The sequence below is a fragment of the Aquarana catesbeiana genome, linkage group LG03, assembly GCF_042186555.1.
Source record: "Aquarana catesbeiana isolate 2022-GZ linkage group LG03, ASM4218655v1, whole genome shotgun sequence".
Classification (NCBI taxonomy): domain Eukaryota; kingdom Metazoa; phylum Chordata; class Amphibia; order Anura; family Ranidae; genus Aquarana; species Aquarana catesbeiana.
In genome coordinates, this window is record NC_133326.1 from 69,600,781 (window position 1) to 69,617,604 (window position 16,824).

At 41.8% G+C, this 16,824-nt stretch overlaps 1 protein-coding gene across 5 annotated transcripts in view; it reads right to left on the reverse strand.

The window, feature by feature from the left end:
- Window positions 1–11,426, reverse strand: part of SEMA6D (semaphorin 6D) — an 89,760-nt gene extending 78,334 nt beyond the window's left edge. For 3 of the 5 annotated variants that reach the window (XM_073618680.1, XM_073618679.1, XM_073618676.1), the window contains exon 1: window positions 9,974–10,304. The gene's annotated coding sequence lies outside the window, so the exon portion shown is untranslated. Of the gene's footprint in view, window positions 1–9,973; window positions 10,306–10,916 lie in introns of those variants that run through there. The other 2 variants (XM_073618677.1, XM_073618678.1) reach the window with 2 other exon arrangements.
- Window positions 11,427–16,824: the final 5,398 nt, after the last annotated feature.

A 16,824-nucleotide genomic window follows, 5' to 3' on the forward strand; every position in this document is an offset into this window, starting at 1 on the left:
TACTTACTTGAGAAAATATTAAGATATCGTTGAGTAAATACGTCTCCAATGTCACAATTAGGGTTCAGACAGATGGACTAAAATAGACATCTTTGTACGCCTAACGAAACTCTCCCAGTTCTTTTCCGTGCCTGGGGAGCCGCAAGTGCCGCGTACAGCCTGCTATACAAGCGAATGGCTGTATGCCACTGTACTCTTGCAAACGCGTGCGCGTCCAGCGATTTTTTTTTCTGAATGCGTTCAGGAAATAAGTCAAGTGCACATTTGTGGGTAAACACTGATGCAAACAAACAAGCAAGAGTACAGCCATTTTCATTTTTATGGAAAGCGCTACACGGCGCGTTTTGCTCCCCTGGCGTGAGAAAGCACCAGGGGCAAAAAAAAAAAAAGACATATTTAGTCTTATTTCTGCACGCTGCGATTTTGCAGCCCATTCATTTGAATGGGCTGAAATCGCACTGGAATAGGTGGCTTCTACTCTCTTACAGACTAGTATTAGCTTCATTTAGTGCCATCTTTTATATGGGGTTTTGATATGTACCCCCATTGACCCTGATGGGGCAGCTTAACGATATTCCTGCATGCACTACTTTAAAAAAACGCGATGCACCAAATTACAAGGTACTGCAGTACCATGCAATTTGGTGCCAGCAATCGGCATTCGGGGTGCTGTTAACATTACATAGGCACCTGCAGCAGATCGCAAAGGCGGTGTGTTTTGAGTGCACACGGAATGCGCCTTTCCTGCCCTCTCTTCTGATATGACTTGGCCCTTAAGCTGGCCACTTATGATAAAATTTTGCAGGTTCAGTAGGGACTGGCCGAATTTTGATCCATATGTGGATGCTCCCCCAACGATCAACTTCTGTTGAACAGGCTTGCTGGAAAAAATTTTCCACATCAGCGGCTGCAGCTGCCGATCAGTGTTTTTTTGGCAGTGGAGTCCTCGCTTTCAGAATACAGTGGGGGGGGGGGGGGGGGGGGGAGATTTACTATATCTGACCATCTGACTGCAGCTGTGCATGGTAGCCAATCAGCTTCTAACTTCAGCTTGTTCAATTCAGCTTTTCAATAAAACCTGGAAGCTGATTGGTCTCTATGAAGAGCTGCACCAGATTTTGCACTCTCCAGTTTTAGTAAATCTCTTCCGGTGTCTCAGTGTGGAGGAGCACCTTGATTGTGAAGATGGATTGTGCCTGCTGGCTGAACGAAAAAAAAAAAAAAGGAAGGAGGAAGAGGATCCAACTATGGCCAGTCTTAGCTAAGCTTCTTACTCAATCAGTTCACATTTTTCCATTTTCATGCTGAAACGCATTTTTTGCGCATGCATTGATAAGCGGTTTAGCCTCTTTCACATGGGCTTAGAGATGCGCCAAAATGACAAATGTGATTAACCCAGCTAATGCATTAAAAAACGCTGCCCTAACACCCCCTCTGGTTTTTAGTGTTTTTTTTTTTTTTTTTTACAATGGGAAAGGCGAATGCTGTAAAGGCTTCAAAAACATGCACTGAATACATAAAAAACACTATAGATGTGTTTTTGGTGTGGTGCAATTGAATTCAATGGAGGCAACAAGCCTAGAGAATGCAACATACCCTAATATTGCTGGCATGACACTAAATAACATTAAACTCACTGGTGTTTAATACTATCTCATCTGCCTGCCATTGTTTAACTATATAGAGAATTGGCAGGCGGTATAGGAGTGTTAAGCCAGCCATAGAAAGATCAAAATGCTTGAAGTGCAGCAGAACCGGGTGAATTTTGATCCTCCTCTGGGCAGGCTGGTTGTACTGAAGTTGATCCATTGATTGACTTCAGTACAAACAGCCTGTCAGTTTTTTTACCTGATAACTGCTGGAAGTTATAGCTACCAGCAGCGATCAGTATTCTGCCAGTGGGGACGCTCCTGATACTCTCCGCAGGGAGAACACAAAAGCACTGTGGGAGGAATTCCCCCATCATCACAGTCGGTGTTGATGGGGGAAAGAGAGCAGTTTTCTTTCCTTAAACCCATGGTTGCATAATGTATGGCCTTGCCTTAAAACCCCAGCTAAAATGTTTTTTTTACTTTTGGGAATGTCCTGGTAAACAGAGGTATTGGAAGGATATTGTGATGTGTGTACAGGAGGAGACTTCTATCCCTTTAAGTCCTTCTATAAGACTGTGGGATTGATTTACTAAAACTGGAGAGTACAAAATCTGGTGCAGCTGTGCATGGTAGCCAATCAGCTTCTAACTTTAGCTTGTTCAATTAAGCTTTGACAATTAAACCTGGAAGCTGATTGGTTTCTATGCAGAGGTGCACCAGATTTTGCACTCTACAATTTTAGTAAATCACTCCCATTGTCTTCTTGGTTTGGTGGATGATTTGGTTCCCTCCACAGCTATACGGACCTTACTTACCTTATTATTTTTTCATGCTAGGAAGCGCATAGTTCTGTCTTGGAAGAGTTCTAATCCCCCATTTGTAGAGTCCTGTAAGGTTTAGGTGAACAAAGCCCTACCCTTTTATAAAGCCACATATTTGAATAGGGGGGGGCGCTACTTAAGTTTGATAAGGTTTGGAGGGGGGGATAGGTGGCTTCTACTCTCTTACAGACTAGTATTAGCTTCATTTAGTGCCATCTTTTCTTTTATATGGGGTTTTGATATGTACTCCCATTGACCCTGATGGGGCAGCTTAATGATCTTCCTGCAATAAGAATTGTAGAACCTCCCAGCTTACATCCTTCAAAGGATGTGGGTTGTTCTAAGGATCCTTCTATTCTGGCTGTTTGTATATAGGGAGGTTTGTGTCATTAGGCTCCATGCACACTGGGCTTAAAAAAAAAAGTCTGTTCTCTTGGGAGTAAAAAACGCTCATATAGAGCATTTTTGTACAAAGTTTAGACGAGTTTAGGAAAGTTTTACGTTTTTTCTGCCAGTAAGCTCCAATCAGAAACGTGAATCAGAGGGGTTCTTTATCCTGCCTCTGAACGTTGATCCTAAAATATGCCTGTAATCGTCCTAATGTACATGGGCACATAGGATAACATTGAGTCTCTTCTACAGGCAGAACACAAAACTCCTGTAGAAGCAACGTTTTTTTATGCCAGCGTGAATGGAGCCTTACGGAGGAAGCTGTACGGGTCAAGGTGGCAAATTTCACAGGCATTGTTCATGGTTCAATGTTACATAGTTACATAGTAGGTGAGGTCCAAAAAAAGACCATCAAGTCCAAGTGTAATGCACTTCTTTCTTTTTGCGTAATTATTTTTGTTTTATTTTTTTTTTTGAATGGCTTACCGTATTGGGGTTGGCGTTCCTAAATGTTTTATTTGTGTAATTGTTTATTGAAAATAATACAGAGAATTTTCCCAGAAATGTAATGCTTTCTAGCATTTTAGCTGGGTTTGTCGCATCTCTAAGTCCATATGAAAGAGGTATTAGTACATTTTCATACATTATTTATGCGCTGGTCAATATTAGACCTGTTATCATGGGCTGAAAATACATGCAAATCGCATCGTACATGAATTTTCATGCTTTACTATTACTTCCTATGACTCTGTAAATGCATAAAAAAGAGGATAAAAAACAGACCTGAACTATTTGCAAAAATGTGCTACAGCGCACAGATGTGAACAAACTCTATCTATAACATTGCCTTTGATGACACAGGTTTGAGCGCATCCAACGCACACCAATAAAACGTGAATGTGTGAATGGGGCCACAAGAGTTTGTTTAGGTCTCTCCTCATATTATGCAGTTTTGGTAAATAGAACGATTTTATATACAATTTCATTTTTTTTTGCCTGGGAAAAACATACGATCAGAAGATCAAAAAGATCAGTCGATGCATCCTACCCTTTATTATCTCCTCAACTGATCTATTTTCCTACAATTGAATTTCCCACCCAGATGAATCAGAATAACTTTGATGAAGTCAAACGGTTTTGCTTACGATTGATCGATGACACAGTAAGAAGAGCTTGTTCAGATGGGTGGCCGCTATTGCCTCCCCTCTGAAAAGCGATCCACCGCAGATCATTTTTCAGAGGGGCGGCCATGAGGGAGGCCACATACTGCCTCTGAGTCGGCAGCAGTGGCAGCCCATCCATTAGAGGCGCCTGGGCTCCGCCCCCTCTATCCACAGCCACCACCCCCTATTCATGGCTGCTCTATGAGTCACGGCTGCCACCCCCTATTTATGCATCTGGCCCCTTTCAGGACGCTGGGCACATAAATTACAGCAGCGGGGGTATATTTTTTTAAGCACCTGATTAGAGCCATAGGCTCTAATAGGCTTCAAATAGGGTGGGCTCGTGGCACAAAATATTGCACCACGAGCCCACCCAGGTGTTACAACAGCGAATGAATATTCAATATTAAAACACTGATCCTCAATCCGGCCATTTAGAAGTGGGTATGAGACCTGTTTTCCGATTGGCCGAAAAGAGAAGAGTCCCAATTGGCCGCCGAAGGAGGGAGGGAACGGAAGCCGCCGCAATGCCCATAGAGAGCGGGTGAAGGGGAAGCCGCCACAGAGCAGGGGAAGCCACCGGTGAATCCCAATAAAGGCGCTGCCCACCATAGATGGGGTAAGTTCTCCAGACCTGACCGACCCGGGGCGGTGTGTGTTGCTGTTACTGTTTGCTGCCACCCCCCCCCCAAAAAAAAAATATATACTACCGGCAGTCTAAGGTCTCTGAAGAGTGATCCATTGTAGATTGCTTTTTGGAGACATGTGAAATGTGGCTTGGAGGCGCTATGTCACCTTTTTACATCATTGCCATCGCCTTGTTGCTGCCCCTTGGCACAGTTGCAGAACAGTAGCGGTGTGGCCCAACTAAAATCACAGCCAAAGGCATCCTTTGGTATAAATTTTGCTGCACTGTGACTACAGCTGTGTGTACTAGTGAGGCACTGGGCCATGGTAACCTATGACTGGGTGGTCAAACCATGGCTACAAACACCTATTTACATCGCTCCCCCATATAAACATGGCCTTTGGGGGGAATGGATCAAAACTGAAGCAGGCAGGATCTGGAGCAGCTGTCCCTTTCAACCAATCAGCTTTTATCTTTTATTTTCCAAGCTTAACATAGAAGTTAATTGAGCATAAATAGAAATATTTATGCTCTGGGAACACAAGAGGTGTGGGCAACAGTACTGACACTAGTTTATTTTTACATGGATTGTGGTAGCACTGACACTAAGGCTGGGTTCACACTTGTGCAATGTTAGACATCGCATGCGATTTGCACCGCAATGCTGTGCAGATTACATGCAATGTGTGTGCGATGCGAATTCAGCCATACAGATTGTATGGCTGAATTCACTTCGCATTCATACCAAAATGGTGCAGGACCCTTTTATTAGTCCGCACTGGAATCGCATGGGTGTTCACAACTATACGATCCGATTCCTGCACCATTTGGCAGTTCGCACTGCGATCTGTGAACTGATCTGGGGGTGTCATTAACTTTGCATTGTAACCCGCAGCGGTTCGCAGATGCCAGTATGAACCGCCGGCAGGTGACATGTGATGCAGGAAACTGAACTGGAATCACGCTTGTTCCCGCATCGCTTATATGTGAACCGCCACTAAAGATAGGTCAGCACTGTTTTTTTGTTTTTTTATACTGGTGGTTGTAAGTTTTTAAACCCAACTCTCTCCTATAATGATGGCGCTGAAGTTTTTTTTGTTTTCATAAAAGCTGACTGGTTGCCATGCACAGCTGCTCCACCAATTTTGACAAATTCCCCTATTGTGTCTTTTCAAAAATTCCAAGATTCAATCATATTTTCTGATCCCATGAAGAATCGTTTGATTAGATCGTTACATGTATGGCTGCCATAAAGGGAACTGATATTGCGTAGATTGTATAGCGTATGGCCAGCTTAGGTAAGTAGAAGACGGTCTGAGTCTTTTTTTCAGCTGCATGTGTTTGACCAGAGATGCCTTCCTAACTGTATGGGAGACGAATGACATATCTGCTGAAATAACTGCATCACCTGTTGTGGATGATGACAGTCATACCATGCTGTGCATCAGTTCAATCTACTTTCCCCAAAGCAGCAAGGCATGACCTCATAAGCCCTAATATATACAGTGCTAATTAGATTTGTAGGAGGTCACACAATTGTGTGTCATTGTAGAATCACTCTATTACAGTTATAAAGGTTTTTATTTTAATATTGCCTGAAGAAAGCTCGGGTAGTCACATCTGATTCACACATGCCAGTAGGGACATGTTGTAGCTGATGACTGCAGGAGTATTTCTTATTTCCATTACCAATCAAAGCAAGGCATATGTCTCCTTTATATATCCCCCCTAACCCTGACTGGTTATTTCCAATGAATATAAACTAGGGTGACAATTACTCCTTTATTAACGTAGAAGTTATAATGGCTTTTGTTAGCCTTCTACAGATCTTTCATCACAACTAGCAACTCCCATCAGCCTCTTCAATAGGAGTTGTAGTTTATAACATCTTATTATATATTATTTTGTAATATAAATAGATGTATAGTTAATGATGGGAAAACATTTAATTACATGCTAGACCAGTTAGCAACTGTTTTTTTTTCTATAAATTTCTTCTGTGTATAATTAATTTTATGCCATATATATTGTTGCATAAATATGACAAATTTGACAATGCCTTGAAAAGGGTTCTCATTTATTTAAGCTGGTATAATTAGATGCCTGAAGTATGCAATTAGATATGAATGGCAGGACACATTCATCTCTCTGTAAATTTCCTTGGCGCAAGGTAAATGTTTACAGGTAGCGCGTCATCCACCGGTGCGGGTTGGAGGAGGTTCATTAGGTAGATAGTTAGGTTTACCACATGAATTCCTAGCCTGGGGCAAGAGGAGCATGGTAAAAATAAAACTTGTGTTCATAACCTCACAGAAGGAATTCCTCATCCTGGGCTTAAAACATCTTCAGCAGAGCATTAAAAGCTACAGGATACATTCTAAGCAGGCTTGCGCTTGTTAATTACACAGCTAGCCCTATGTAGGGGAAACAATAGCAAACCATCACTCATTTTACCAGAAGAGTAGTAGAGATCTGGAACCAACTACCAGCAACAAAGCAGGAAAAAAACAAAACAACATCCACTAGATTAAACCCACACAGCATAAACAAAGATCTGCCCTTAGGCAAAGGCATTAATAAGCAAAATAAATATGAAGATTAGCAGGATGACTTGGTCTTACTGCCATCAACACGTTGTTCTTTTAAATTACAATCACTCATTAGAGTTGGGTCTTTTCCAAAGCAAACTTGTTACTTTGTACATGCAACATCAATGTTTTATACATACGTTTTTTGGTGTATAAATGCATAAAATAGCCACAGATGAGTAGAAGGATGACTTGGCGTGGCCTGCGATCAATATATTATTAACCCAATATACAATAGCTCAACACAGTTGAGTTTTTTTTTCCAAAGCAAACGTTTTACTGTGTAAATACATCACCAATACATTGTAAATACTTTCAGTATATAAGGAGTATGTCATAAATGCTATTTCATTGTATAAAGAATGCATATAATAATCAAAGAAGATTGGAAAGATGACTTGGTTTTGCCTGTTATTAACATATGGGGCCGATTTATTAAAGGCAAATCCACTCTGCACTACAAGCGCACTTGAAAGTACACTTGGAAGTGCAGTTGCTGTATATCTGAGAAGATCTGAAATCAGGGGAAGCTCTGCTGATTTTATAATCCAATAATGTAAAACAAGAATGCTGTTTTTTAATTTTCCTTGCATGTCCCCCTCAGATCTACAGCGACTGCACTTCCAAGTGCACTTGTAGTGCAAAGTGGGTTTGCCTTTAGTAAATAAACCCCATTGTCCCTTTAATTTACAACAGCTCAACTGAGTTTGGTCTTTTCCAAACCAAACATGTTACTTCTTAAAAACAACATCAATATGTTAAATATAATTTCAATGGATGAAGAATACTTCATAAATACTGTTTCAGTGCATAAAGAATGCATAAAATAGTCACAGAAGACTGGAAGGATGACTTGGTCTTGCCTGCCACCAACATATTGTCCCTTTAATTTACAACAGCTCAACCAAGTTGAATCTTTTCCAAACCAAACATCTTACTTCCTAAAAACAACATCAATATGTTATATATCCTTTCAATGGATGAAGAATACTTCATAAATACTGTTTTAGTGTATAAAGAATGCATAGAATAGTCACAGAAGGCTGGAGGGATGACTTTGTCTTGCCTGCCATCAACACATTGTTCCTCTAATTTATAATTGCTCCACTAAATTTGGTATTTTCCAAACCAAACATGTTACTTCTTAAAAAAATATATCAATATTTTATAAATACTGTTTCTAGTGTACAAAGAATATTTCTGAAATAGGTTTTCAGTTTGAAATAATGCATTAAGAAGTCACAGATGATTAGGATGACTTGGTCTTGCCTGCCATCAAGACATTGCTCCTCTAAGATTACAATAGCTCAAGGCTTGGGTCTTGACATGTTATCTTGCAAATACAACATTCATATTTTATAAATACTTTCAATGTATAAAGAATGCATAAAATAGTCACAGAAGATTGGAAGGATGATTTGGTCTTGCCTGCCACCAACACATTGTCTCTCTAATTTACCATAGCTCAAAAGAGTTGGGTCTTCTTCAAACCAAAACACATTACTGTTTAAATACAACACCATCGATATTCTATAAATACCCTTTTGTGACATATAAAGAATAATTCATAAATACTTTTAGTATATAAAGAATGCATAAAATAGTCACAAAAGATTGGAAGGATGACTGGATCTTGCCAGCCATCAACACATTGTCCCTTTAATCTACAATAGCTCAACAGCGTTGGGTCTTCTCCAAACCAAATTAAAATGCAACATCAATATTTTATTATTATTCCAGTGTATAAAGAATTTTTCTGAAACACTTTTTCATTGTACAAAATCAGATTTCATAAATACTTTTTTTTTTTTCAGTGTGTGTAAAGAATACATAAAATAGTCACAGAAGACTGACTTGGTCTTGCCTACCACCAACAGTCCCTCAAATTCACAATAGCTCAACAGAGTTGTCTCTTTTCCAAACCAAACATGTTACTTTGTAAATACAACATCAGGATGTCACAAATATTTTTTTAGTGGATCACAACAACATAAAATAGTAACAAATTCATCTCAGTGTTCTATACATAGAATCCTGGTCTCTCCTAGAATGCAAGGCTTGTCACCATCTGCACACATCCCAGCTATTTCTAGCAGCAGATCACAGGCCATGCTGGGCTTTGTAGTTCCACCACAGCCCCTCCTCCCCAACAAAAAGGAGTTAGATCCAGCATAGCAAGTGTCTATAGCAGTCCAGCCTTCTACTCTGATCTGGGTGAGGTGTGGTTTCAATAGGTGGTGCACTGCACTAAACCAGATTTTCAGTCCAGGATTTCTCTTGCAAAGCTTTAATCCTCGCACAGCCTGTGACCTTTCAGCTGCGATCAGGCTTTGCACACAAGATATCTGAACCTTGCTACATCAGACATCCAAGAAATAAAAAAAAAAAAGTTTATGCCTGTGTCTGGCTTGTCATCTTGCCTGGGAAGGCTGGAGCTCTGCGATCCCAGCACTGCACAAAGATAATAGAGATCGCAGCCTCTCCTATTTGTTTCCATGCATAATTGATATTCACAATGAAATCTAGCTGCCTGCTTGCTTACATGCATGCATGGGGGGGGGGGGGGGGGGGGTCGGGTACCCAATGCTGGACAAAGTTCTAGCAATACACACTAATACAACTGCACGATCCATCCTATCAATAATAAACAACCCGTGCAATTGCAACTTGCTAACAATGCAAAGGAAAGGGAGCTTTGCATGGAGCCAACACCAGTGAACAGGTAGCCCCATGTTGCCAGATCACATAGGCACACAGTAGAAATGGTCACTTAGTACAAAGGATAACTTACCTATAGGAAACTAATTGTCGGGAAGGGGGGTCGCTGTCAGCTACTTTCCCATTGCTGAGCACACAGTGCAAATCCTGCTGGTATCCATCTAAGTTTGCATTGTAGGCTTCCTTGCTTATAGTCCACCAAGGCAGGATTACCATCCAGGGGTAGGTAGGAGTTCCCAGGGACAATCCAGAGAAGGGTTATCGCAAGGCTCTGCACATCCCGGTGTCCTATAGACCAGCACTGTCTTGAGGCCCTGCTGTAAGCTTTCTGATCTTCAAAGCTCTAGCTTGATCAAATGGCAGAGAGACAGTGGACTGCCCTAACCCCCCTGCCTGCACCAGCACCTCCCCCTGCACACTCCCACCCCCCCCCACCTCCCCTCCTCCTCCTTCCCCAACACAGAGCACAGCTCTCTTTACAACTATTTGCAATCACTTCAATGCACACACAGCCAGGGGCATAGACGATCCTGGCTTGCAGAAAGTTTGCCCCAGGCTCTCCCTGCTATCAGGGGTGCCCAGGCTGCAGGGTGGCACTGGGCTCAGCTTGTATGCTACACAGATTGCTTGCTGGTTCCCTTGGCTGGCAGGCTCTCCCTTGCTATCTGGGGTGCCCAGGCTGCAATGTGGCACTGGGCTCAGCTTGCATGGTACACACAGATGTGGCTCCCCTGGCTGACAGGCTCTCCCTTGCTATCTGGGGTGCCCAGGCTGCAGGGTGGCACTGGGCTCAGCTTGCATGGTACACACAGATTGCTTGCTAGATTCCCTGGCTGGCAGGCTCTCCCTTGCTATCTGGGGTGCCCAGGCTGCAGGGTGGCACTGGGCTCTGCTTGCATGGTACACAGATTGCTTGCTGGATCCCCTGGCAGGCAAGCTCTCCCCTGCTATCAGGGGTGCCCAGGCTTCAGGGTGGCAGTGCATGTTACACAGATTGCTTGCTGGATCCTGCTTACCTCTTATGGCAAAGCGATCTGCTTATTCTTCTTTCTGCTGTTGCTCCCTTCATAGAATAGTAAAGTCATGAGAAGCTTTCCAGCAGCAGCAGCAGCTACAGCAGGGCAAGCCAGGAGAAAAACAAACTGAGACAAGGCAAATGGTGTAATTCGATCCATCTCTAGTCAATCCATCAAAAGATCAGTAGGCTGCTGCTTACCAAGCCAGGGAGCCACCCCCAGCTCTGGGATCCTGCAGCACACATGCACATTTGGGTTGTCCTCCTCCTATGTCTTTTTTTTTCTTTCCCTGGATGGATGCGTGTCTATTGCTAATGCTGGAAACTCTTAGTGACCCCAAGGTGGCCTCACGCCCCCCCCCCTTCCAGCTAGAACAGTGCCCAGCTGAATATTAAGACAGTCAGTCCTCCTCTGCTCATTATCCCCATCTTATTACAGACATCCTGAAGACAGATCATCTCTCTCTCTGCACCACAATCTCAGCAAAGTTCATTCGTAGTTTTCTTTGGCAGAAGAAACACGTTATACTTAGCAGCAGAAAAAGCAATCAGCGGAGGTGCTTCGTTTCCCACCCCCACCCCACTGTAAATTGAACACGCAGATTCTCATTTATTTTTTTGAACTGAGCTCGACCGGCTCAATGTAATTTGCTGCGCTAATAGGAGGGCTGATTTACTGACATCTGCGCATGCAAAGCGTTTTGCAACAAAATAAGATGCTAAGGGGCCGTTTGTCTGCCGCGCAATCTGTGGAAACAATTCAAAGTGAAAAACATTGTCGTTATTGGCTTGGGAAATAGTTTTCGCAAATAACAGCTGACGGTGACAGGGGATGCAATATAGGGTTAAAAGGGTTATAGGTAAACATATAGCGATAGTGTTTTGGCTTATGTACTGGATACGGCTAATTGCTGCAATATTATTATTCATGTTATTATTTTTTTATTATTATTTATTTTATTTATTTGCATATAGATTTTTAATGGTATTTCTTGAGTTACAGTGCTTACATCATACATACAGCAAAGGCAATAGGTTTCTTGCATAAACGCAAACACTTATGTTAATATACATAATGTACATTCCAATAAGACCCCCTCAACTTCACCCCACAGACAAAGGGTGGGTATTCAAAACAGTGGGACCATTCAGTCTTTAAAATACCAAAGAAGTTAAAAAATTACTATGCAAATAGGACAGAAAATTATTATAATTATATTCATCTACAGGATTTATATAGCGCCAACAGTGCAGCACTTTAGGATTCAAAGAGAGACAGTATAGTCAATACAGTCAATACAATTCAAGATAGGTTAGGAGGGCCTTGCTTATGAGAGGGATGGGCAATTGATACAAAAGGTAATAGTTATTGTCATATCAATAGACAAGAGCTGTCCATACCATTATGCCGGCCATAGACAGAGCAATTTTTTTTCCTGCAACCACAGGTTGCAGGAAAGAAAGTCGCTTGATTCCCCCATGAGCACAGTCAGTGTTGATGGGGGAATCCCAAAAATGAAGAGACACATGTATGAGTTGACACGGCTGCACGCCTGGAGGGGGCGGAGGGAATATGCGGACACTGTGGGACCACCGAATGCAACTGTTTTTAATAATCATGGCTGTGCGATCCATCTCCACTTTTCCATCCCTAGAATGGTAAATATTTCACCATACGTATTGAGATGTATTTTGTTAAAGCATGAAACGTTAAATTATGTTTTGCATATCGTACAAAGTTTTTAATAGAATTTTCTGCTATATCTTCTTAGAATAAAAAATCCCCCTGAAGAAGACCAGAACTGACAAAGGTCGAAATGCATTGGGGTATTCATGGGGTATACACGTAGACAGCAATATTGTAATGTAACTGTCAAACCAGGATCTCTTTGGTGTATTGTTTGCCATGAGCGATGTTTTATTTTGTTGTTTGTGTCGCCAACCAGAACTTTATATTGATTGTACAAATGGAATTGATTCTATGACAGAATAAAATAATTTTTTATTAATTACGGTTTAGAAATATTTTGCTGCTAAAAAACCCAATGGGGGAATCCCTTCTGCTGAGCCATTGTGTTCTCCCGGCAGGGGAAGTCATCCCCGCCAGCAGAACCCAGTGACTACTGCTAGAGGCTATAATATCCGCTAGCAATGATTGCCTTACCTGACAGGTAGGTTGTACCCAAGTTGGTCAATCAATCGATCAACTTGGGTACATTCAGCATGCCCATACATGGTTCGAATCTCGGCCGGTCCATGCTAATTAGCCGAGATTAGGAATTTTTTTTTTGAATGGTAAAATTCTTTTTTTTTTTTTTTTCAAATATAATTTTTATTGAATTTTTGACAAGGAAAAGAGAAAACAAAAACAAATACGAAAAAAGAAAAAACATATCATAATCAATATAATACATCCGTGGTCTTTCTATTAGCATTCTGACAAATACCGTCATCATATATCCTTTCCATTAAAGTGTTCCATTCTATCTGTATGGGAACTGGCCTATGACATCATTTATCCTCTTTAGATTCGTGAATCCGTCTTTGTAGTCCATAGATATATTAACCACCATACAGTATTACAATATAACCGGAATGACATCTTCCCAATATTTGCTTATTCTTACATAATTCCATCATAGTTGGTGTTAATGGAAAGTTGTCTGTTACTGAAATAATAGACCACTTATTGCACAGAGAAAAAAAAAAAAAAAAATATATATATATAAGAAGTAAAGGCAGAGTGGAAGGGGTGAAAAAGGGAGGGGGGGGGGAGGGTTATAGATAGACGCGAGCGCGATGGATCCGGCCAAGGTTCTATCCCGTAGCCGCTACCTAGTCAAGGGGTTCTCAAGAATTTAGTAAGGTTTGTCCTTCATCTGAGAAAATATATATGTTCCAGGATAACCAGTTTCTTGAATGTTTGTCTTGTTTGTGTTGGGCAGTCAGTATTAGGTCTTCCATCTTTTTGATTTCTTCAACTCTACGTAGCCACATTCCCACCGTAGGGGGTGTACTCTGTTTCCACAATGCTGGAATACAGGACTTCGCTGCATTGAGCAGATGTCTGACCACTGACTTTTTATATGATTTAATTGGGGCTGAGGTGGCATGTAACAGAAAAAGGGCTGGATCTCTTTGCGTTATGTGATTCGTGAATTTTTTAACAATTCTCTCTACTGCTACCCAAAACTGCTGTACTAGTGAACAGGTCCAAAAAATGTGTAGGAGCGTCCCCTCCTCAGAGCCGCACCTCCAGCATCTATCAGAAGTGCCGGGGAAAAATTTGTGTAATAATTGAGGTGTGTAATACCATCTAGTCAGAATTTTGTAATTTGTCTCCTGAATTTTTGTACAGATGGATGATTTCAGTGTAAGTTGAAGTATGTTTTGTGTTTGTGCTGCTGTAAAATTACATTTTAGATCCTGTTCCCATTTTCGTAAAAATAACAAGTCTGGTTGTTCAGTCGGTGTGTTGAGTAGCGAGTATGTCTTGGAGAGCACCTGAGGCAGAGTGCCCTCCCCTTTACAGTATTCTTCTAGCGTCGTCATATCGCGCTTATATCGCATCGGTTCTGGTATTGAGTGAAGGAAATGGTGTAGTCGAATCGCTTTCCAAAATGACAATTGAAAACCCCCGTTATCGTTCGTCAGAGACTGAATTGAGGTCCAGTGGTCGTCTTCCACATAATGTGATGCACAGTCTTTACCTGCCTCCCAGAGCGTCTCATAGTTTGAATAGTCTAGCCCTGGTTCGAACGCTGGGTTCCCCAGAATAGGGAATAAGGGGGATTGTTTGGAGGTCAATGAAGTGTTTTTAAGTATATGTAACCCTACTGACAGCGTGGCACCAATGGTCGGGTGTGAAGTCATGTCCCTAGGTAATTTACCATAGCACCAGATAGCCCCCTTCAAGGGTGTATTAACCTGATGGTTCTCTACTTGGATCCATAGTTTGGTTTTGTCGTGTCTGTTCCAGTCAATGATCCTCCCTAGGTGCACAGCTTGATAATAGTGCTTTGCGTCCGGGAGGGCGAGACCTCCATAATGTTTTGGTAGAGTCAAATAGCATCTTTTTAGTCTAGGCTTAGAGTGTGACCACACAAATTTTATAAATAGGGAATGTATTTGTTTAAAATAGTTACTGGGGATTCTTATAGGTAAGGCTTGAAATAGGTATAGAAACTTTGGGAGAATGCACATCTTGATTAGATTGCATCTCCCAAACCATGAGTGAAGACCTTTGCCCCACTCTGCGAGTAGCTTTTTAACTGTGCTCAGGACTGGAGGGAAGTTCAGTTCAAATGTGCGTTTCAGATCCCTGGGTATGTTAGTGCCCAGGTACTTGAAGTGACTGTCTGACCACTTGAAATTGAATTTGGACTTCAGAGAGGAAAGTTGTTTCATCGGCATATTGATTCCCATTGCTGCTGATTTATCAAAATTAATCTTTAGGTTGGACATGTTCCCGTATCTCCGAAATTCTTTAATTAAATTTGGGAGGGAGATAATCGGATTGGTTAAGGAAAATAGAAGATCATCCGCGTATGCGGAAATCTTGTATTGTCTGTGCCCTATGGAAATCCCAGAGATATCTGGGTTCCTGCGTATCGTGTTTAGAAAGGGTTCGAGTACCAGGGCAAAAAGAAGGGGCGACAGCGGGCATCCTTGTCTGGTACCATTAGAGATATTAAAAGGAGCAGACAGGATTCCATTAGCCTTGACCCTAGCCGTAGGTAACGAGTAAACATTGGAGATCCATTGCAACATGTGGTTACCTAGTCCGATATGCTTGAGGACTGCTGTCATAAATTCCCAGCTCACCCGATCAAATGCTTTCTCAGCATCTGTGCTGAGAAAGGTACAAGGCGCTTTAGATACATTAGCTCTATGGATCAAATTAAGGACTTTTGTGGTGTTGTCCCTAGCTTCACGCGTAGGGACAAAACCCACCTGGTCTAAGTGTATCAGTTTAGTCATATGTTGGGATAATCTATTTGCCAAGATTTTGGTGAGGAGTTTAAGATCTATATTTAGAAGAGATATGGGCCTATAGCTACCACAGGCCGCGGGATCTTTCCCTTCCTTAGGTATAAGGGATATGTGCGCACTTAATGTGTCTCTCTGCAAGTGGCCCCCTTCCGTAAGCTTGTTAAATAGTTTCAACATATGTGGGCCTAGAGTCGGCACCAGAGTCTGGTAGTACTGCAGAGTCAAGCCGTCCGGACCCGGAGCTTTACCTGGTTTCATGTTTTTAATTGCGCCTTGTAGTTCTACCATTGTGATGGGTTCTTCTAGGGCAGCTGCATCTTCTGCTGATAGTTTGGGGGTATTAGCTAGAGAAAGATATTCCCTTATTGCGGTGTCAGTGACTCCTGACTTCGGGAGGTTATATAAGGAGGAGTAAAAATTTTTAAATTCATCTGCTATTTGCGTGGGTGTCGCCCTTTTTTGCCCTGATGGGGATATGATTTGTGGTATATATGCGCGTAACCTCTGTTGTCTAACTGCCCTTGCAAGAATTTTCCCACATTTATTCCCCGACTCATAGGTGAGTTTTCTACACGCTTGTAAAGCTGCTTTCGCTTGGTAATGTAATATATCTACCCTCTGTCTGCGTAATGTAAGGAGTTCTGTTTCTATGGATGTGGTCGGGTTTTGTTTATGTGTTTTTTCTAAATCGTGGGTTTTCTGTAATAGAATTAATAACTGTTTCTCTCGTTCCCTTTTGATATGTGCACCATGTTTAATCAGGATTCCTCTGATCACAGACTTATGGGCTTCCCAGAGTATCCCAGGGTCACAATTGTCAATATCATTCGTCTGAAAATAAAATTTAAGTTCTTTTGTGACATCAGCTAACACTGTGGGGTCCTGAAGTAAACTTTCGTTTAGTCGCCAAAATCTTG